We start from the raw sequence: 24,338 nt of genomic DNA on the forward strand, positions 1-24,338 counted from the left end.
GAGTGAACGCAACAGCACTTCACATCCCACTAATTGCCAGATATACAAACCTAGCTACGGATTCGAATTCAGTATTCAGATCAGTCCGAAAAGGATAACGCTGCCAAATTATGCATGAAAAGATTTTTATCTCGAAAAAATATATATTGTACCACCTTTTCCAACCCATCTCGAACGAAGCTAAATGAAAGGCACAATCCCGGGTTGGCTGAGGGTACTTTTCAACTTTTTCACAAAGCCACTCGTGACTTGAGTAGCGCTTCGGTATATTTTTTTTTATTTTGCTCTGTCTGACCGCACTCGAAGGAAAGCTCCTGCGGTTGCATCGAAGCAATGTGTCAAACAAATAATGGAAACTATTCTGCATCTCAGCCACCTCCGGGCAAGCAGCCACTGTCTAGAGGTGCTAGCGAAAGGACATTCTGTTGCTATATTTATGTTTGTCCTACTTTTTTTCCCGGACCGGTTCGAAGCTTGTGTTAAACTAAGGAGATAGCACAAAGTTTGCTCAGTTATATCACGTTGCTCAAGCTTAGCAAAACTGGGAAAATAAGATCTGTGAAGATATGATTTTTCGGAGCTGGCTGGAATATGGGGGAATAATTACCGAAATGGGTAAAGATTTACTCGCGGAACCTGCAGAAGCAACAACACAATCTAAATAGATATTCCTGATTTCAGCAACATGTCGACGCTGACACACTTGAAACAAACAAAAATATAATATTTAATTACCTAAATCAGTGTGAGTTCAATGTTATCTTCTTTAAAGACCCTGAATCCCTCTGGATAAAGACTCGCCATCTCTATCGTTTGTTTACCTTTTATCTGTCAGTGTCCCTCCAACCGAGCACGAGATCTGTCAAAAGCACTTAATCCGAAGAAAATCTTATCGAAGCCTTCTCGAACGAGGGCCATTGACAGGTGTCGTGCTCGATTTGTAGGTGGTGGGAGAGGGGAGGAATATACATAATTAGTGGGAGGGAGAATATGCGCCGGGAACCACCTAACATATTTTGGTATACGAGGTGGATGAAGGGAATACTGGTGTGAGGTTGGTCTGTGAGGGGGAGAGGTGGGGGGGGGGGGGTGAAAGAGTGGTGGGAAAGGTGTGAGAGGAAGGAGGGGGAGGGCTAGATGTGGGTCCAACACCGAACTTCATATTATACCTTCCATTTGAGACTAAGGTAGTGAAAATTGCTTCAGTCATCAGCGAAGTGGCTTTAGTTCTGGAATATGCCCGAAACCCGGGCATATTCTGGAATTATCTGCAGTGATTTAGGCCTGTGAATCGAAGTAATTTCATGTTCATTTCGATAGATTTTTAACCTATTTTTTGCAATGGAGAATGCAATTTACGCACTGACCCAGTACACGTGCTTAGCAGATGCCAAGCTACCACAAGGAGTGTACTGGATTATCGGGCTCCACCATGAACAAGGTAATACCGACTAAACTCCATTGGGCCCGCCATTGTTCTCCCCAGGGACTATCTCTCGGTATTACTTCTGGGGGATTTTTAACCTATGGGGTATTACGATTGTACCGGTTTGTATGAGAAATGCCTATGTGACCGCAATAACCAACCTGTAACTCCGGAACCAAAAGTCAGAACTGAATAAAATTCAATAACAATGAATGGAAGTATACTCAGGCTTTTTACGCATGGGATACAGGCCGCGTAAATGAAAACCGCGTAAATTACAAAAACCGCGTGAATTTCAAAATCCGCGTAAATGAAAAGCGCGTAAATTTCAAAATCCGCGTAAAAACCGCATAAAAAACCTGAATGTATTATATCTTTCACTTGAAATAAAGTTTGTAAAAATCGGTTAAGAATGTGGTACGAAATAGATGTGACATAAGCCCGGTAACTGTGCGAATTCCCCCGACGGCAACAAGATCCGTCATAAATGACCAAAGTGGTCAAAGCTACTTTGTTTGGTCAATAGTGATCTAGACCCGCAAATCCAAGCAATGTTGAACGCATTTGAATATGTATTACATCATTTGGATGGCATAGGGTTACCAGTTTATTTGCGAATTTGGTGTGCGACCGCACTCTTCAACCCATAACTCCGGAACCGGAAGTACGTTCAACTAAAAATTCAAGGACGGGAGTACGTTCAACTAAAAATTCAAGGGCATTCGAAACTAATTTTGTACAAATCGGTTCAACCATCTCTGCGAAAATTGAGTGACATTATTTGACACCCACATAGATATGGGGGCAGCAGTTACAAGAAGAACAGAAGTGTAAGGGCTTAACGAGCCCCCCCTCGCTCACCAAGGTCTACTGCGAGTTAAGGAGTCTTGTTTGGATATGGTGGGGTTTGGATTGAGCTCTGCTAAACTTCTAAAAAAGCTGTAACTCCGAAAGCAGCTCCGACAAAGCGAGTCTGTGCCGCTTCTGCTAAGATCCTAAGATTTCACTAATCTAAGATCTAGGCAATAAAAGCACTCTAGCCCAACCGGAGTGCCAACTGACACATCAGAATCGCCACCAGTAACAACCTGATTTTGGCATACTGGCCATGGCGCACGCCAACGGACGGGACACGGATCACGAATTGGATGGCGACTTTGGGCTGACAGGTGTGCTACCTTCTTGAAGTGGCGAGTGGGCTAACAATATGACTACCTCCATCCCGACAGAACCCTGGAAGGTCTCCGGGAACATTCAAAATTTGTCACCATTTAGTTGGTGGTACTACATGGTTCGGTTGGAGCATTCCCGATTTTACGCCAATCCGGCTCTGAACACTACTCCCCATGAAGGATAGTGTCAACCCTAGCATGACCTCACTGCTGGCTGAGATAACCCAGAGTTAGGGCCCACCAGTATAGAGACATTCAATAAAACAAATGGAGAGGACGCGATTGCGTTTGCAAGGAGCGGTAAGCTGCAGAAATCACAGGTAGCCTCAGCAAGTACCAGTAGCGGCTTGGTACAGAGTGAGCCACGACGAAACTAACGTGAAATGGGGTACGAGATCAGATAGCGACACCACCCAGAATGACTCACATCTTGGGAAGTCGTACTTGATGGAGGTGAGGCAAAAAATCGACGAGCTCTATGAGTTCGTTAATGACAAGCACAATGTGCACGCCAAGAGAGAGGTACAAGGGCGGTGCACTGAACATCGAAGAGAACGATACGCCGCTATGAGTGGGGTAGCAGGCTGGCCAACGCAAGAGATTATAGCTTGTTGGAAGCCCTGGCGAAGCGGGATGTAAGACTGTACAACAAAGATTCCGCTAGCACATTTCGTAAAGACGATCAAATATCCATCATCGACATAACATTCCGCAGTCCTTCGCTGAAGAACACCATGAATTGGTGAGTTAGTGAGCAGTACACACATGGTGATCACGAAGCGATGACTGCGCCGGTGTTTGAGTGGTAAGCGTGACCGCCAGTCATTCCAGTTGGTCTGGGTTCAATCCCAACCGAGGTCGTTGAGATTTTTCTGTGGTGAAAAAATCTGTGGTCACGTCTTCCCTCAGCAGGGAAGCAAAGCTGTTGGTCCCCGGTCCATGAGTTGATGGATCGATATTTATGTAGTCCAGATAGTGGAGTCACCTCTCTGGTGTCGGTAAAGAAGATGTAAAATACAACTTCTATACTTACTAACAAATATCTCCTACTCCCGTGATACTTTTGGAGTGCGCAGTAGTATATACAGCCTCTAGCAAAAGCAAGTATCGGACTAACATCCCTTTTCTTCCACAATCTACGTTCGGGCTTGGCCGGCGCCGTTATTGATCAATATCACTTTAGGATTACCAGTTGCACATTGAAAGAAGTTTCGCTATTCCCAAGCATAATTATCTACTGATTCCCTGTGCAACTTCAGCTAGTCCAGATCGTTAACGGAGTAGCAGCCAGGGGTGGTCGCACAAGCTCAAGCTCAAGTACACACATGATGATCACCAAGCGATCCACTTCGACATTGGTCGGTGGAATTGCATTGTAACACGGAGAGTGAGTACTTGCAAGCGGAAAAGGAAAATAAAGGACTTCGACAAAGACTTTTATACGAAAGCACTTCGTGCTGACAACCTCGCTCCAATTTCGATTGCCGATGAGCAGCCGGAAACATTGGCAAGGGTGTGTGACCTACCAATGCCGACGAAAATGAAGCCAAGGAACTACCGCAACGTCCGGTGTATAGATGCAATGAAAGGCTTTGCATCGTTCGTGCTGCCTGCCCCAAAACCAGAAGATCCGTTTAGAGAGCAAGATCTGATGCAGTTAGAGAAGAGTGTAAGGTTACATTCCGGTCGGCTAGAGCCGCCTTTAAACGCGAGATAGAGCTCAGTAAGTCCACCTGCTACAAGGAGCCGTGCAGAGGTTAACCCCTAGAGCAATGCTTACCGTGTCGTGATGGTCAAGATCAACGACCCAACGACGACAGCTGGAAAGTGCGCTGACAAACTGAAGATTATCGGTATGAGAGTCTTTTCTTCAAGCACGACCCAACCGCATGACCGCTTACAGAGCACATTGATGCAGACGGTGGAAATGCTGGTGACAATCGAGTCTCCAACGACGAGCTCCTTATAGTGGCGAAATGGCTGAAAGCGAGGAAAGTTCCCGGTCCAGACGGTATCCCCAACATGGCACTGAAGACCGCGATCTTGGCGTTTCCGGACATGTTCAGCATAGTTCTACAGAAATGCTTGGACAAAGGCTACTTCCCGGATAGATGAAAGATCCAGAAACTAATGTTTCTGCCAAAACTAGGGAAGCCATAAGGAGATCCAGCATCGTATTGGCCCATGTGCCTGCTGGATACTCATGGTAAACTTCTTGAAAGGGTCATGCGCAATAGGCTGAGGAACTATGCTGAAAGTGAGAACGGACTATCGCGAAGGTAGTTCAAATTCCGGGGATGGATCTCGAAGGTGGACGCCATCCGCACAGCCATCGTGATCGCGGGGAGAGCATTGAATAAAAGGAGAAGGGGCAATCGCTACTGCGCCTTGGTTACGATCGACTTGAAGAACGCGTCCAATAACAGCCACAGCGCTGCGGTTCCCGGACTATTTGTGCAAGGTTCTGAAAAGTTACTTTCAGAGCCGAGTACTGGCCTACGGAACGAACATGAGGCAGGGGTCGACTAGGATCAAGGCGGGAGTACCTCTGGGCTCTATACTCGGCTCAATGCTCTGGAATATAATGGACCAAAGAGTGTTAACACTGGAACTGCCCTGATGAGTCGAGACGCTGTCCTGACGATAACCGGCGAGATCCTTGAATAAGCGGAGATGTTGACGGCAGAGGCAATAGGCATCGATGAAACCTGGATTGCTGACTTCGAGTTGCAGCTGCTTCACCACAAGACGGAGATAGTGCTGATCAGCAACCGTAGAAAAATCCAGCGCGTAGTGATCAGCATCACGGGACACTCAGTCCCATCGATACGTGCGCAGAAGCACCTGGCTATGATAGTTGACGGTCACTTGAACTACAACAGCCATGTCGACCGTGTATGTGAGAAGGCTGCGAGGACAACTAACGCATTGGCAAGGAACATGTCGAGCGTTGGAGGAGCAAGATGCAGCCAGAGAGACGTTTTCTGACGGGTGTCTCATCACCAATACTGATTCCTGCCCGGACTGCGGCACTGAACTCAAAGCGGAACAGGACGAAGCTGACAAGTACGTTTCGCCTAATGGCTGTTCGTGTCGCGAGTGCGTACAGAAAGATATCGTTGCGTAGAGAGAAAGGTGGACCCACTGGCTCATCCCAAATTCGTCGGCGTGGGTGCATAGGAAGCATGGAAAAGTGAACTCCCATTTGATGTAGTTTTTGTCCGTACGCGGATACTTCCGGAAGTACCGGCATCGGTTTGGACATGCTACGCACTGCTTTTCCAGGAGTATGTTGACGGGCAAGAGACGACGGAACACGTGATTTTCGAATGCCATAGTTTTGAAGGGGTATCCCCGGCGTGGAAGTCGACAATATCGTCGAAGAGATGTGCCACGATGAGCAAATCTGGGATGCGGTCAACAGAGTAGTGCCGAGTATACTATCCGAGCTACGGAGGAAGTGGCAAAGGTACCAACAAAGCAATGCCGCCAACTAGAAAGCCGCTGTGAAACAACAACTCGGGTGCAGGAAAAATTCCGCCGCCGGAGCAGACTAGATTCACCGCCGGGGACCAGTTGAGTAGTACGCGACGCAACACCAGGTTAGATTCACCGCCAGAAATGATCGAGTAGATTGCGTCGAACCAGCAGTAGCGGCTCGTTGGGGAGTTAATGAACCAGAAGCTACGCTTCACCTGGATTCGCTGGAAATACTTCGGCACCTATTGGCTGACCCGTTGAGTAGGCTGGATCCACCGCCGGGGACTGGATCGAGTAGATCGGGACGAAGCGAAGAGCTAAATGGCTCACGAAAACAAGCATCGGTATCGGGATAAATCCACCGCCGAGGGATTTACAGTAGACTAGCTAATTGGCTCACGAAACAGAAATCAGTACCGGGAAACTCAGTCGAAGCAGGGTAATTTTACCGCCGAATAATACCCGAGAAGATATCGATATACCTGTGAGCTAAATGGCTCAAGAAAGCGGGTATCGATGCCGGGAGAAATTCCTCCGTTGAGGAACTCTCAGTCGGAGTAGTATGAGTTCACCGCCGGAGACTATCCGAGTCGATTGTGTTAAATCTGGGAGGTGAATATCCCACGGAAACAGGAGCTAAGTGGTTCATGAAATCTGTAGTTAAACGGCTCCCTGAGACGAGAACTAAATAGCGCAGTAATAGAAAAAGACGTAAAGCAAGAGAAGAATCGAGAGCTAAATGGCTCAAAGGTTGAGCCATTTCATAGATCGAGCGAGGCTCCGAGAGAGCTGCGCGTGAACAAAAGAAAGAAGTGCGACGAATGCACAACGAGTCCCCCTCACGTAGTAATACCTTGATGTAGCTCCGTGTGGAGTAATGGCGAAAAAGAGTAAAGAATGTTTTAGTGGTGACGACATTAAGTTTCGAACTAAATTCTCCATAATTACTTCTACGAGGATTTTCTTCAATGATGGGCTATTTTAGGTTTTAAAATTCTTCAAAAATACTAAACCTCCGAAATTGGCGGTTTCGAAATGATGTGCTCATGACCTTACATAACTGTTTTCTAACTAAATTAGTTAGGGAATTTGCGTTTCGATTTCATCTTATCAGAATCCGACACCAAATTAGTGATAGAGCTTAGCCAGCGTCGGATTGTCGCTAGCTCCAAAAATGAAAACACCAAAGCTTTGTGTTTTTAGCAAACCCCTAGACCTGCGTGATCCTGTAAGAAAAACTGATTAGAACTAATGAAATTGAAACATTTGGTTTGGCTTAGCAAGCTAATGCAAGATGCACTATGCTACTATTTTTTCTCCACTAAATAGAAAAAAAAACTATTTTTTCTCCACTAAATAGAAAAAATTGTTCGAAACTACCTTTACGCGTTAAGGGTGCAAAAGCTTTAACTAAATTAGTTATGGAATTTGCGTTTCGAATCCATCTCATCAGAATCCGACACAAACTCAGTGACAGAAGATTCAAACGAATAATTTTAACTCCATGAGCTGCTTAAAAGTAGCTGCTACAAAACGGGTTTTAAAGAGTGCTACGATCAAAACTGGATCGACCTAAACTTGAGGCATTTTTTCATCGTCAACAGCGGTAAAAGTTTTATACGACATGCGGAAGAAAAAATGTAACAGACATTTGCAAGCATATGAAACAGTCGAAATTCGTTAAAGAAAACCTGGTTTGGCAGGTTATCTGTACTTGTGGCTTAAAAAGTATCGCCTTCATTGAAACCGAGTACATCAACCACCATGAAGAAATATAGCATAGCGTATATTGCATTGGCTTGCTTAGCCAAACTAACTTTCGGTTCATTGATTCTCGTCAGCTTAAATCAGAACTTCTTTTATTGCGGGACATCACGTAAGATTAGGGGTTTACTCAGAAGCACAATTTGTGTTTTTTGGTATTGTTGGAGGTAATATCAATCCGGCGCTAACTTAGTCCTGTCACTAAGTTAGTGTCGGATTCTGATGAAACGTCAAAACGCAAATTCCATAACTAATTTAGATATAGGTTTTGTGCCCTTTACGCACGAAAGTGGTTTTGAACAATTATCTCCTTAGTGGAGAAAAAATAATTTTTACCTAAATTGTTCTTCACCAAGGAGAAATATAGCATAGTGAATAATGTGATGTTTAATAACCATTTTAATTAATTTTCTCGCATTATTGTTTGACCAAATTTTTATAGTGATACCCTTTATTTCCATACGCTAATTGACGATGTCACAGAATACTAAATCTAACATTTCTGGGTGATTAATTCAAGGCGGCACTAGTACATTTGAAGTGCTGACGTCACTTCTTTTGATGCCGAAACTCACTCTTCATCAGTGACGTTACTATCTGTTTAAACCTTAATGAAACATGTTCGATAAGGCCTGTCAGGATTGCAAAACTGTCTTTTCAACTTTAACTGCTCATTTGTCTTATCATACTGGATATTGATTTCTTTTTAATCAGCAAATTTCCACGTCGTCCAACTTGGCGGCAGCGGCGGTAGCTACGACCACGAATCAGTCTACTGTTTATATACGCTGGAAGAGGAAGTCATTACAATGTGTAAACAATATCGCGCGTGAAGAATGCGTCCTGCCTATCCATATAGCGATCCGTGGGAGCAGTAAATGTTTCCTACATCAAGCCAGCCAGCGTGGCATTTGTCGCTTCTCGCCATCGCGTCCGCGCAGCCGTCCACGGCCACTCAAACCGAACGGTAGTGAACGGCTGATTTGGCAGAGCGGAAATGTCACAAGAATAAAAACTATTGTAAACAGATGTGATTTATGGAGCAGTGCATTTTTTGGCCATTGTTAGTCTTTTGTTGATTAAGGGTGCAGTTTTCGATAAAGTATACAATAGAGATACCCTTTTTGTTGTTTTCGGAAATTTGCCGCTCAGAATATTTCGAAATGTGCAGTAACAATTTTTTAATTAATAATCATCTGAGCGAATAATGCTATTAGCTCTGCATATAGATAAAGTCTAAAATTAGACAGCTTGGATAGGGCAAAACGAATCGACGCGTCATACCTAGCTAAATGTCAAATCACAAAAGGTTCCCCCACGTGGTATTTCTTTATATTTTCTGATTTTCGTCACTGAATTTCACACTACGGGACAATTTTGGCAATATCCCAGTTCGGATTACATTCTGTACTCGGTCGTGTTTACCATGTAACGATGACACGGTTCTCGTCGAATCGGGGGAAATCTACCGATTAGGGGAACATGGGGAGACTTGACCAAGCGCAAATTTCTATTTTCGGCTATGGCGTCTTCTATTCGATTCTCAATTTTTTCAAAAATATTTTTATACTTGTTTCGATCCCTTAAGGTAATTTTAAAAGTTTGGAGTGAAAAATGCTTTCCTTGCAGAAAATATTACGTGATTAATAAATTTGCATTAAATGATGTAATTTTTTATCAAACTTTGTATGGACATGTCTACTCGACTAACTAATTACTATTAATGTATTAATATACCATCTTAATCCTTGTGAAGCAGTGAAATGATTTTACATAAACTGGAACATTGGAATAGTTATTACTAGAATTTGCATGACATTGAACGCAATAACTAATGTTGGGGAGACTTGACCAAGATTTTATGGGGAGACTTGACCAAATGGCGATCAGCTGAAGAAAGATACAAAATTCCTAATATTTATTATGCTTTGGTATCTACTGTTAATGTTAATCACGCCATAAAAAAATCCCACCCCAAACATAAGTCTTTATATTTTTATATTTGTAAACAAAGTTAGCAATAGTAGGACTGATTTCGTGACGTGTGAACATGCAATGCAAGCAGTACAGTTAATCCTTAAAAAGAAATGCATTAAAAAAATCAAAATTTATCAAATGCAACTCTTTTATATTTTTTACTGCTACCTAAGGATCTCGACAATAGGGGAAAAAAATTACAGTATGTTTTATGTCATTATTTTTTGTTATGATTTTTCAAAATTCTCTTGGTCAAGTCTCCCCACGCCTTGGTCAAGTCTCCCCGCAATGGGGAGACTTGACCAGAAAAAACGACCACAGAAAAACTTTTGTAACTTTTCAAAAATTAAATTAAAAATTCTGCAAAAAATCATGAAGACGCTGCGCATTATATCTGAATGACTTTTGAGGGATTGAAGGCTTTTTTAGAGATTTATGCGGTTTTAGCTGAAAACCTGGTCAAGTCTCCCCATGTTCCCCTATTGTTATTCTGCGCAGTGGTGAAAACTAATGTTCTTGAGTCAGGTCGAGAAATCTTCCAATTCCCAATAGGAGCTCGCAATCTTTCCCTTTACCATATTTTTTTTCGTTTGGGCGGCAAAACGGAAGAAGTGTTTCTAGAATGTGGGACAGTAGGCGGTTCCGTTAAATACCGCGCTTTACTCATATTTGATGGACGACTGTTTGCTACCGGCTCAGTATATGGCATTATTATGTTCTAATTCAGACACATCTTTTGTCAGCCAATCTAGGACAATTTGGCGCATTTCTAGCAGTGCCACTGGTTAGCGAACATCACGAGCTGCCTAATTGGATTATAATGCACGAACGAAACTGTCCGAATGGACCGCAGTACGGTCGGTTATTTTTCGAATCATTCGCCAAGTTGACCTTTTTTGAGTCCCGTTCATGTTTTGGATTTCGGCGTCTCTTGAAGTGTATCTTTGGCGCGCTTCACGACTTATTACGGACCATCGCCTCGATCGGGATACAGGGAAGTAAACAAGTGCTCGTATGTTGACCTTCCCGCAGGGTGCTGTGTAGATCATTTCCGCTATGAATGAGAGTGATCTCGTAATTTGATTCAAACGAAGAATTGCGGTATACTTCTTGCAATGTTAGGAAGAAAAATTCATTCATCATTGTTAAGGAACAGTATTTTGGTAATGAAAACATCGATAAAGATGCATTGCCTTGTTTCGACTAAAGATTTTTTTAGACGTGTGACTACGTCATCTCTTATCCATATTGGGAAGTCTTTCCGAAGTTCTACAGACCGAGTGCGCCACGCAATTTTTTTTCGCCACTCTGTAGTACATGTACATTCGACTGGCTCGCGGTTGTAATGAAAATAATATAAATGATTCTAAAAAGCAAGCGCAGTTCTTTTTGAGGTCCTTTTGTGGAATTTAATCTGTTTTTGTCTTCCCAATTACATTTATATATTTCAGAAACACATTTTCAAATTTTTTCCGAAAATTCCAAGTCTCCGCGATTAACAAGTTCTGATGGAATGAAACGTAGAAGTGTTCACAGAAATAATGAAATGTGGGTTACATACTTTCCATACCAGACGGAAACCATTGGCAACGCTGAACCGTTCTGCGTTTAAAATGAAAGTCGTACGTTCGACTGATTGTGTGAATCCGAGCGTTCGATCAAGCACTTTGCAAAACGGCGTTTGAGTCATTGTAGGTTATGTACGAATGCGTTTCAAAGATCGCATGTGTGCTGAAAGCGACAAAATGGACAGTGCGAATAAAGATTGAGGACGATATACAAGCTGTGGCTTTACCCATGCTAGAAAAAGTGCGAAAGGCTTTTGAGGGCTGAAACGAAGGACTCTCGGCGAAAGTTTTAAAAGTCGGAAGTGGTCAGCTGTACGTACGAAGCAATTCACTGTGTGATCAAAATGATCTGAGTGGAACCAGAAAGGCCTTCGGATCAGTTAGATGGGTCATCTGCCACACAAAGCTGCATGATTTTAGTCGTGTCAGTTGGTAACAGATATACTCTCATTGTGCAATCAAGAACTAGTTCAATATTCAACCGATTGCAGATAGTTAGAAGGACCGCACGTAAATGGAAGACTTAAACATTTGCCACTTTCATTAAGATTATTTTGACTCAAGAGCAATTTTTTAAAAGGGCGTAGATATTTGTACGTGCATTATTTCATTTTTTTTTGTTCGATTACTGTATTTTAACCGTTAGCATTTTATGATGGGGTAACGCGAACATCTTTTTAAAAGGGCATAATTACGCGAATTATTTTTTTGCTGGAGCAAAATGCCAAATATCTATCAACAACATTTTGGAAGATTTCTCAAGTCCGACACCGTGGGTAAGCCCGACACCTAACGACTTTTCCCTGATATCAAATTTTAAATTATACAATAATAACAAGATACTATTAGTACGATTATTTTGAGCATTTCGAGACACATAGATGCCATATAGATTCATCCAACGTCACAAAATAAACTAAACATGAGAAAGCAAAGTTGATGCGCACTTGGATGTTACTTTTAGTTGAAAACATTTTAAGGTTTTAACAGCACAAAAGCTTTAAAAATAACCAGTATTTTTGTAGCACATTCTAATCTACTCTCTATATCATTATTTATCTGCCTTGAGGATAAGTTTGAGTATTCCAACACTGTTTATTGTGCATTTAACAAAAATGTTGGGGTAAAACCGACAGTTTTAGGAGGGGTAAGATCGACACGCTGCAGCGCGCTGTTTAGATGGTTGAGTTCATTTTTGATTCAATGCGAACGACTGGGAGTATTTTATGGTATTCAATTACACTATTATAACAGTATGTTAATATTTAATTTTTTGTTACATTTTAACGACATTCAATTAGCTAGAGATTACTGGGTCGGTTGTCACGATAAAGATGGACTTATCTGTCTATACCAGGACACATGTTAGTGAACTCGAGTGATTCGTAGTTATGCTGCCTAAGCTCGACCCTCATTAGTAGAAGACAAAAATTAAGCCCGTACGATATTAAGTCTGTTCTAATGACCCTGCCACTTCTAGTTTTCCGATCTGTTTACTTGACATCCTTGCTCTCACTTGAGTACTATGGCTCTAATTTTCATAACTTTCCCTACCCAGTAATCTCTAGCTAGTTGAGTGTCGTTAAAATGTAAAAAAGAAAATGTGACTAACATAGTCGAAATAAAAAAGGTAATATTTGAAATACACGAAAACTCCTTCCCATTTATTCCTTGTCAGTATTGTCTCAAGCTGACCAAAAAATTAAAAATCAAATTGAGCTCGATTCATAGTTTTATTATAAAACGAAAGGAAAAAGGATAATCTAATATGAGAATCTAAAATGATATTGAAGAACAATTTCCATCGACTGCCGGATTGTTGATCAACAGAGTTCCGAAAAATCATAACACGAACCGGATAGCTTACTACAAAGCGTATGGTACTTCTAAGTGAATGAATCTTATTAACAGGGGATATATTCTTCTTGCAGAACGTATCATACTCCTTAGAATGGCTTCACAAGCGATAATAAAGCTTGAAAAAATTAAGGGGGAAAGTCTTTACCGTAATACAAACCAAGTGTTGAACATAATATCATGGACAAAGCACGTTTTTCGTAACGCATTAGTGTCCGTTGAGTCCGCAAACCAAATGGTGATCGAGGAGCTTAAAAATTCCATTCGCAACGACATACTGGAGGAATTAAAGGTAGAAATTCGGGCCAACTTCAAAACGTTGATAGACGCTGTACCAAAAACGCCGATTCCTGGACCGCGACAATTTTTCTTTAATTCTGCTAAAAGAAAGAGAGACAACGATGATACAGGCTCCAATCCTTCTAAGCTGCTACGTAGTACTGATGCCGCCGGTTCATTGACACCATCCATCGCTGTGAATCGTGAAGATAAAAAGTTTTGGTTGTACCTGTCAGGAATTTCGCCCGATGTCCCTGATGAAAGCGTCACCAAGCTAGCTGCGGATAAACTCGGAAATTCGAACATCACTGTCGTCAAGTTGGTCCCTCGTGGCAGAGATCCTAGAACGCTGAATTTTGTCTCCTACAAAGTTGGCATGCCCACGGATCTCAAAGAAAAGGCTATGACGGCGTCTACATGGCCAGTTGGCATTGCTTATCGTGAGTTTGAAGAGAAGTCGGATTCCAGAAAGGTTTTTTGGAAACCGAATGCGCCCGACTCAGCAACAATGACTACTTCCACTGCTCTTCGTCCTCCTCCCAACTAGTTACATCGCCTGTTTCACATCCTGTATTGCCTGTTCCCGAAGTTACCGCACATTTCGAGCAGTTTCTTTCCGTTTACTACCAGAACGTGCGAGGAATGAGAACGAAAACACAAGAATTCCATCTAGCGCTTTCTTCTAGTGACTACGACGTCATTGTCCTTACGGAAACCTGGCTGTGCGAAGACATATTAAACTCTGAGCTCTCGTCAAACTACGTAATATATCGCTGCGACCGCAACTCAACAACCAGTCATCTGCTCGCAGCTAAGCTTATCTGCAATTGAACGCCTGAAGCAAATCGCCGTGCGTATCGCCCTCCCGAATCAATCTGTATATATTAGCTGTGTTTATCTCAGGCCAAATAGTGATCCGGATTTGTATCACGCGCACGCTAATGCCGTTCAAACAATTCTAGACAATGCTGGTAGCAACGACACTGTTCTCGCCGTTTGCGTAATGCACTGCGAAAACAACGCAAGCGTTATTTCCGCCATAAGTCAGACGAAAACAAAGTTACTCTTCGACGGATAGAGCTGCAATACGAAACGGCCCGGAATTCCGCTTTTCGTGAGTATTTGAATCATGTGCAAAATAGCCTTCGCGATAACCCCGCAACATTTTGGAAATTCGTTAGCAGCAGAAAACGATCTGGTAGTACTCCCACTGACGTTTTCCTTGGAAACGCAAGCGCGCAATCTCCAGCTGATACCGTAAATTTGTTTGCTGATTTATTTCGCGGAGTGTTTAGAAGCGACTATACCGTCCCTTCGGAAGAGTATTTGGAAACATTACCATCGTACAACATAAATCTCCCCCGTCCCACTGTAAGCCGAGCTGACGTCTTGAAGGCTCTGACTGCTGTTGATTTGTCGAAAGGACCTGGCCCCGATCATCTCTCGCCCCAATTTATAAAAAGCTGCGCCCACGTGCTGTCTCTTCCGGTGTGTATCATTTTCAATCGCTCTCTCGCTGAAGGCATTTTTCCTATCGCCTGGAAAGAAGCTGCTATCGTTCCCATTCACAAGGCTGGAAATATTCACAACGTCGAAAATTACAGAGGTATCTCATTATTGAACTGTCTCTCCAAAGTTCTCGAAAAGCTGGTCTACAACGTCACGTATGCAGCTGCATCCCACATTATCTCGGTGTATCAACACGGGTTTGTCACAAAACGATCAACAACTTCTAACCTGATAGCCTACACTTCTAAGTTGTTTCCCGCCGTCGAGAAGCGTCATCAGATGGACGCAATTTACGTCGATTTCTCAAAAGCTTTCGACAAAGTACCGCACAACATCGCAATCTTGAAATTAAAGCGTTTGGGATTTCCCACCTGGTTGACTAACTGGTTGCAGTCGTATCTTTCCGATCGCTCGGCATTCGTGAGTATAAAAAACACGCGTTCAAGCACATTCAGAACACCCACAGGTGTCCCGCAAGGCAGTCATCTGGGCCCGCTTATTTTTATTCTGTTTATTAACGATATCTGTAGTCGGATCAAGTCTGGGAAATTGCTGTACGCGGACGATCTCAAAATCTTCCGAACTATCGCTTCTGCACTTGACGCCGTAGTGCTTCAAGAAGATATCTGTACTATTCAAGAATGGTGCACGCTTAACGGAATGGAAGTCAACGTTAATAAATGCAAAGTAATCAGTTTCGGACGCTTGCTTACTCCAGGACGTTATGAATACAGCCTAAAAGGAAGAACAATTGAAAGCGTCGACTCGATCCGTGACTTGGGAGTGCTCTTCGATAGGAAGTTGAGCTTTTCCGACCATATCACCGCGACAACTGCTAAGGCTTTCGGAATGCTGGGCTTCTTAAAGCGGAACACGGCGGACTTCGATGATTTCTACGCACTAAAAGCACTCTACTGTGCCCTGATCAGAAGTGTTCTGGAGTATGCTGTGCAAGTGTTGGCACCATACCACGCCGTTCAAATTGACCGACTAGAGCGTATACAAAGATGTTTTGTGCGATTCGCCCTCAGGAAACTTCCATGGAATGATCCAGTTGTGTTGCCTCCTTATGCCGATAGATGTATGCTACTCGGTCTGCAGACTCTGGCGACTCGCCGTATCTTCCTGCAAAGAGTTTTTGTTTTCGACTTGCTGTCAGGTAATATCGACAGTCCCGATCTTCTCTCGGGCGTTAATTTGTATGCGCCTCCTCGTGTTCTCCGTAACCCCACTCTGTTGTGGATCCCTAGACACCGTACTTCATATGGACAAAATAATCCACTGGAAAGATGTTGCCGCTGATTTAACGAAGCTTCTTCAGTGTATGATTTTAACGTTTCCAAGCATAGATATAAGATATTAATAAGAAATATATAGTTTCAAAAAGCGTTTGTACGGTGTATACCGAAGATAAGGAAATAAATAAATAAATAAATAAATTATTTATTCACGCCACACATTCGTATGCTCTTCCTCTTGCTACGCGATGAAATTCCAGAAAGCATGCATTTGCATCACACATACTCATATACACATAATTACACTTTATCACACATACACAACAAATTTTTAATGAAAAAAAAATTGGACGAAAAGAAACCTAACAAGGGTGTCGCTCTTGCCACTTCGGGGTGTCGGTCTTACCCGCAGCGTTTTTAAAATGTTATTTTTCTCAATTTTTTGGCAATTAATAATTTTTAATGAATCCAATTTATTGAAAGGCTGAAAAAAATATATAAAATATATCTTGTTAAGAACCATCTAAACAAGGATTATGCACAGAATAGACAATTTTTGGAGGTTTGTGGTATTTTAGAAAAATGATTGCGCTTAAGGTGTCGGACTTGCCCCCGGTTCCCCTAAATGCATTTTGAAATAATACTTAGAATTATATACTGTAATAAAATATTAATTTTGGGAGAAATTTAGGAAATTTAGGTTATTGTCAGTAAAACTTTTTTACCGAAAAGTTCTCCATCATACAATCAAAAAAACTCCCAATTCATGGAGTGATTAATTAAAGACTTGTATCAGAAGTGGTACGCGTACACAATAGCTGAGTTTGTACGCTGAACAAATAGGAATGGAGCGAAGTAAATCTTCAAAGGACGAGGCGATTTTGCGTTGCCCGAGGACATCGGAATATTGGAAAAATTGAGGCAAAATTATAAGTTGTCAGTAAGAAGTTCTATCGCAGTTGCAATCTGTGAAGATTTACTTCAAGATGGCCAAGATAGACGTGTCAGTTGGGTGGTGCTAGCAGTCGTTCCCGCTATTAACGTGGATCAGTGATTCTCAACCTGGGGTCCGCGGACCCCTAGGGGGCCGCGAAGTCGTTGCTGGGGGTCCGCGAAGAAAAATATATTTTCTGAGAGCAGATTGAAATTTCAAGTCTTGTTTCCTAACAAACGAAAAATAACATATTGATAGCATATAAAATCGATGTTTATTCGTGGGGGTCCGCAGCAACCCAGGGCGATATCTAGAATGTCTGTGGAATAAAAAAGGTTGAGAACCGCTGGTCTAGAATGTAGAGTAATTCAAGCTACTACGGACTATACAATAAAAACAGTTTTATGTTGACAGCATATGTAAGTAAGCGTCCTGGTAGGGTCAGAGATGAGAAAACATTGAAGAACAGCGAAAACAGTAAATGTCCTAGATTGCTTCCCTGCGGAACTCCCAACATGTGGATAAAACTGCATGATACGTGATTTCAGCAGTTTCACGTATAGTCAGCGATCTATCGGAAATGATTTAAGCCAGTAGTTCTCAAGCTGGAGCTCGCCGACCCCTAGGAGGGCCTGAAGTCGTTCCTGAGGGTCCGCGAAGAAAAATATTTTTGGCAAGTGGATATAGAAATTCAAGACTGAAAATGATATATTGATAACATATAAAATCGATGTTTACCCGTGGGGGTCCGCAACAACCAGGGTGATTTCCAAGGGGTCCGTGGTACGAAAAAGGTTGAGAACCGGTGACGTGGATCATATCAAGAAAAAAATGGAAATTCTCCAACTCAAACTAGAGGTCATCTACCTGATGTCGAGGCACAACGAATAACTAGCCAATCGTTCACTTGACAGCGATTAAGATCCTAAGCATTATTGTCCCTAGGGACAACTACAGGCTTTAGCACAGCGACGTCATGTAATGCAGAATTTGTCAAGATTTCATGAAATCACCTGGTACGCAGTAAGTAGTGTCTCGAATCGGTCTGAATTCACGAAGATCAAGCAACCAGCAACGCACGGAAGCGGCATTAAAACCGGTAAACAGTGCAGAATATTGAACGGATTCTTCTTACTAGACGCCGGTGAGATCGTTTCACAATTTCAACTAGGGTAATGTGCCCATTATCGCTATATTTCTATTATCACGCTACCCATTTGAAGCCGTTGGTTAGAGCAGTGTCTGCCATCTTTGTTTAACGCATTGAGTTTCGTTGCGCTCAAACACGAGTATTTCACTGTTTTCAGCGCATGTATGTTATTATCTTGGTACTTAACAACGAAGCAAAGCTATTGGTGCCAATTTGTACGCATTCCATTGTTTGCAGGCCGAATAATTAATGAATCAGTGAGGCGCCCACCTTAGTATGGTGAAAATAGGCACTTCACCTTACCTAAAATGTTACCTTTAATTGCCTTTAAATGTTACTTAATGCTATAACCAAATTTGAATTTTTGGTTTCACCTGCATTAGCCGAAGTACTGATCATCTGGTTAGATTATTCTAATTGTTTTCGTAAATATTAGCTTAGTTTATCTCGTCACGTTGTGCTACCTCATGACAAACGCCATTTAGCACATGTTGATAAAAATGGAGATTGAATATTTTGAAACTTGTAAATGGTAGAAACAATTCAGAGAAGGCAGTTGATGCTTCTAACTATTCTTTATTAAGCTCGTAATTGTTATGAAGATCGCTTGTCTAAATTGTGAGTTTTTGCTAAACGAAAGTAGCACTCACACAAGCGCGTATTGTTGACAGAATCTTTTTGACGTGTCGTGCATGGCAAATTTTCTATACAAATAAGGCTTCAATTATTAACTTATATAAGGATTAATTTGGTCTAGATACAATCGGTGAGATGCATTCTGAAGGAAATTGAACAAGGCATCAAAAATAATAATTAGTGGTCACAATATTTCCAGTTACTAAAATTGCTTTTTACCGCGATACTTGTATTTTTATTTAGATAATTTTTGTGCCTTTGTGTTTCTCCGACCGTTTGACACAAAAAAACATCTACAACTTAAATATAACTTAAGCCAATCCCAAGATTCAGAGATTTGAATCAAAAGACTCACAATTTCTCATCAAGTTTTTTTACTATATCTCAGTAACCAAGCAAAATTTCAAAATTCCGAAAACGCAACTTAGTAGAGATTTTTCAGACAAAACATGACATATCTAAATCATTTTACTCTAAAATGGCGTTTGCGATAAGATAGCATGATAAGATTAGACATGGAAAGGTGTAAATACCCATCCAAAAGGACCAAATGAGTCACATTAAACTTCTTAGCCAAGCCACTCCCAACTATGTATTATATCTCGTTCAAACTGAAACGGTCGGTACAGTTGTCCTCGTTTCTTCCTTTTTTAAGATTCAAAAGAATTCGTTAATTAAATTATTCATTAAAGGAATATTTTATTTGCTGTCTAATTTTGAAACATCTTCAAACCCAACTCTGCACAGTAGGCCTGGCCGTTTTAATATTTGCGTCATGTGAAAATATGCTTCAAATATTAATATTGACAAGAAAAAACACTACAGACTAACTGCAGTATTTTCCAGGATGCTTTTCAATACTGGCTGGGTAAGGGTTAGAATAGAATAGAAATAGAATAGGTAAGTTCTCCATAATACAATTACATTCAAAACGTTTTTTCTTCTTCTCTGGTTTCTGTTGTTAAAATATAAAAAACAATTAAAAAATGGATTTTGCAATTTAAATTTTTAACACACTGATTGTATAGTTTTTGTACAGAAGTCTTCATTCCCTTAACTCTTTTTTAGATAGTTTTGCTGTTCAAAATATAATAAATATATGCCAAATTAAAAAATGAAATTAATTCGCGTAAAAACGTCGCGTACCTTTTGAAAAGTTACTCTTGCATTTCAATTGGCAGAATAAATCATGGAGATTCCCAACACAACTGTAAAGTTTCATTCGAATCGACGATGGTTCCACTTTTTCGTTCAAAAAACACCGTGGTGTGACTTTATTTCACATTATATAGTAATATTTTATATTTTGTGCAAAAGTAAAGACTGTTGTCAGAAATTGACATGAAGACCACCATTACGTTTACTTGCACTTTGTAGATTTCGTGTCCAAACCAGACGGCCGGCTATTAAACGCAATTTGGCTGCGCGTATTTTCCTCCTTCATCACACCAGAGATAACAGCCATATAGAGGAAACCGAAATCGAGTCACGAGTCGATTCGACCGATAAAAGCAGCAGCCCCTGAAGCAAATGACCTTCCCCACAATAATGCAGATAACCAGCAGCGCCCGTGCGTGAGTGTGAGCGAGCACATGTGGAGAACTGGCCGCGGGGGATGTCATCGAGCAAGATTGGCTAGCTGCCGAAAGGTATGTCAGGCTGGCCAGTGATACATCGCATTATTCATTCCGCTTAAGTATGTGAAATAGATAACGGTTTAATTAATAGCTCATATGTATGGGGTTTTACTATTTCATAAGGTATCATATCGCATGTGCACATTGTGCACAACTATTTGTTATCTCCGTTCTGTTCTCGATGGATTCCATCTTAAAGGTGATGTTGGATTGATACTCATAAATTTCAATCATTAATTGCATGGATCATTGTTACATTATACGATATGAAATTATCAAATTTGACTAACTCAACACGTTGATTGTAAAATCTTGAATGTGCCTAAAAGTAATATTTTATCTTCATAGTTCGCTAATCTGACTGGTACCTTAATCGGCAGTGACCCAGTTTAGTTGGTTAATTATGGACGATTTTAAATATACAAGTGCATTTCATTTAACCAATCAAAATCTTTCAGAAGAAGTCAAGACCGTACCTCTTTGAATGGGTTCTTATCTCCGTCGGTCAAAACTGGACAGAGGAAGTTTTTATATAGCATACCAGGAAAAAAAGTCTGGAAGACAAAATAATTCATTTATATTTGGCTGATAGCGAACTCGCACGCTTTTCGATTATTTCGCGCGTAATAAATATTCGATGTTGTCGAGTTGTTCACTGTAGACTGGTCGATAGTAACAGCCAGCCGAATTCCGTCTAACTTAAACCGGACTACTGCAGTTGATGAGACAACAGAGATTCGAAATCATTGAGGACGTCATCATCAGGGGGCAATGACATGGATGATTGCATTGGTTTTCAAAATTTTGGAAGAACACTCAAATCTTATTAATGCACTTCTTTATTATGCTGAATTTTTAGTAAATGATTTGAGGAAAATCGCGCAAGTGTATTCCATGCCCGAAAATATTTTGCCAAGTTGTTTTAAGTAAATATATAAAATGTTTGAAAGAAACCAGTACATTTCCATTGAATCAGTTGTTAGACATATCAAATATGACTGTATGTTACGTGTGATATGAAAATTACATTAACAAAAATAACAACTGGCAATATCGGGACTCGAAGCAGCAGCCATTTGCTCACTGCGCTCGCGTTTTTACTAACTGGTCCATACCGACACACAGTTATTTGGTCGAAAAATGACATACATAAAATTATCCTGAGGGTTATTTATCCCAAGCTTATAAAGTTGCGGCTCGTAATTTTACAGGCATGTAAAATTCAATGATCAACCAGATTACGATACGACGTTGTTTACCTCAACTGTAATATCAATATTTTTCAGGGTGTGACACAAAGACAAAGCCGATTCTGTTGGTCACCTCGCCATGTCCTTTCTATCACATTGCTATATTCTTTGGTCATAGAAGTTCTCCCAAGTCCATTTCAGACTTGGCAGAATTTCTATCTGAATGAGGATGGATTCACCCCCGTTTAAAAACCGCTACCCTAGACTGATACACTGCATAGTAATAAAAGCCACAATAGGGTAAAACATTTGCTACACATTCCGACACATAACACAATACAACATTTTTGTATAGATTTTTGGACGAATACTAAAATCGCTCACCTAAAATAGTCACCGGTTGACGATTGTACAAAAAAACATAGGTTGGATCCTTAAGGGAGGGCAAGGGTTTTAGCGCGAAAAAAACACATTCTTTATATTTTTTTTTAGAAATTTGGGTGATGCAAATCGATGAAAACTTTTGTACATTATAATGTACCATTTCCATGACATTCTGTAATTTTTCCATGCAAAAATATCGACAAGCTACTCGATGGCTAAGCTTTTTGTGGAACGCCTCTGGAAAAAACACGGTTTGCAGTGTTAACTGCAATTCAAAAACTAATTAACCGATTTCTTTCAAACTTTGCATACACATACTAGCTTGAGCTTGAGCATGTGCGAACTCCCCTGGCTGCTACTCCGTTATCGATCTGGACTAGCAGAAGTTGCACAGAGAATCAGTAGATAATTATGCTTGTGAGTAGCGAAACACATCTTTCAATGTGCAACTCCTGGTAATCTCAAAGTGATTGATCAATACCGGCGCCGGCCAGGCCCGAACGTAGATCGCGGAAGGATAGGTAAGGAATGTTAGTCCGATACTTGCTTTTGCTAGAGGCTGTATATACTACTGCGCCCTCCACAAGTATCACGGGAGGAGGATATTTGTGAGTAAGTATAGAAGTTTATTACCGACGCCATAGAGGTGACTCCATTATCTGGTCTAGATATCGATCCATCAACTCATGGACCGGGGACTAACGGCTCCCTTCTGAAGGAAGACGTGACCACTGATTTTTTTACCTCAGAAAAATCTCAACGACTCGGCTGGGATTAAACCCAGACCAACTGGAATGAGTAGCGGTCACGCTTGCCACTCAACCGCCGGCGCCGTCATGAAATGGCAGAATGCTTCGCGAAAAATATCAATTTTTATTTAAAATGAGTAAAACCCACAATTAATTTAAAAATTATCCCAAAAGGTCAACTTAGGGATAGGTATGTTTACATAGAATGTTTGTGCAAAGTTTGAAATAAATCGGTTAAATAGTTTTTGAGTGGCAGTTAACACCGAGAAACGTGATTTTTCCAGAGACGTTCCACAAAAATCTTCGCCACGTGGCTTGTCGATATTTTTGCATGTAAAAATTACAGACTGTTATTGAAATGATACATTATAATGTACAAAAGTTTTGATCGATTTGTTTCACCCAAATTCCTTAAAAATCGCAAAAAATATGTTTTTTCACACTGAAACCCTTACTCCTCTCTTAAGGGGTTATATACAAAGTTGTGGCGAAAAAATGAGCTAAGTCCGTAATTTTTTAAAGTGTTTTATGCAAAGCTTATTTGAAAAAGCGAAAAACAGTTCGTTGCTAGTACTATCGAAGATAGAAAAAACCAAATTGAATTAAAAAATTATGCAAGGTTGTCGGAGTTATGGCCCATCCCCCGAAGCGTGTTTTTAGGCAGAGGTTTGCGATGAACGCTCTCCAAGCCGAACCGCTCAACTGATTTTCAAAAACTAAAAAGATTATTTTCTTTCGGTTTTCTAATAGAAATTTTTTTTTCTTGCAAAAAAAACATGTTGACCAAAAAATTTAGTTTTTTGGTGTTCCAAATTTTAAACAAAAATTCATTACAAAGAATCGAAAAAATTTTGATAAAAAGGGAACTGTTAAAGTACACGAGAATGTAAATAAAAACAATTCAAACAAAATTGTATGAACATCGGCTGAATAATTTTTGAGATATCACGTTCACCGCTACAGTACTTTTCAAAAAATTTCATTCCGAGATAATTGCGTTTAAAATTTTGTGTTAACTTCATTCGTGGAAGAACCAACTCGCTACAAATGGCTGTAATTTGAAATCTAGTGCTCCGATCTGTATGAAATTTTGCAGATACTTTCAAAAGCATGTACTTTCAGAATATTCAATAAAAAAAATTTCCGATTTTTTGAGTTTCAACTTTGTATATAACCCCTTAATTGAATGCCAAAAACAGCAGTCACGTTGGTTTGGTTGATTCTGCACCCCAAATCCAATGATTTAGGTTGAAGTGTAAAGCAAACGTTTCCATCTCGGTGGCACCTGCCGGTGCGGCGGTGGGTTGTTCAGCTGTTCCGGTGTTCGAGCACTCAGCAAAAAATCTAGGTCACAAAATTTCGGGACTTACCGGAGCCTGCAGGGCAAA

The 24,338-nt window shown here is 41.0% G+C and overlaps 1 protein-coding gene across 12 annotated transcripts in view; it reads right to left on the reverse strand.

Annotated features, from left to right (window-relative positions):
* The window catches only part of LOC131684159 (uncharacterized), a 104,180-nt gene that overhangs the window by 22,556 nt on the left and 57,286 nt on the right, over nucleotides 1-24,338 (reverse strand). The gene's annotated exons all lie outside the window — the stretch shown is intronic.

The sequence above is a fragment of the Topomyia yanbarensis genome, chromosome 2, assembly GCF_030247195.1.
Source record: "Topomyia yanbarensis strain Yona2022 chromosome 2, ASM3024719v1, whole genome shotgun sequence".
Classification (NCBI taxonomy): domain Eukaryota; kingdom Metazoa; phylum Arthropoda; class Insecta; order Diptera; family Culicidae; genus Topomyia; species Topomyia yanbarensis.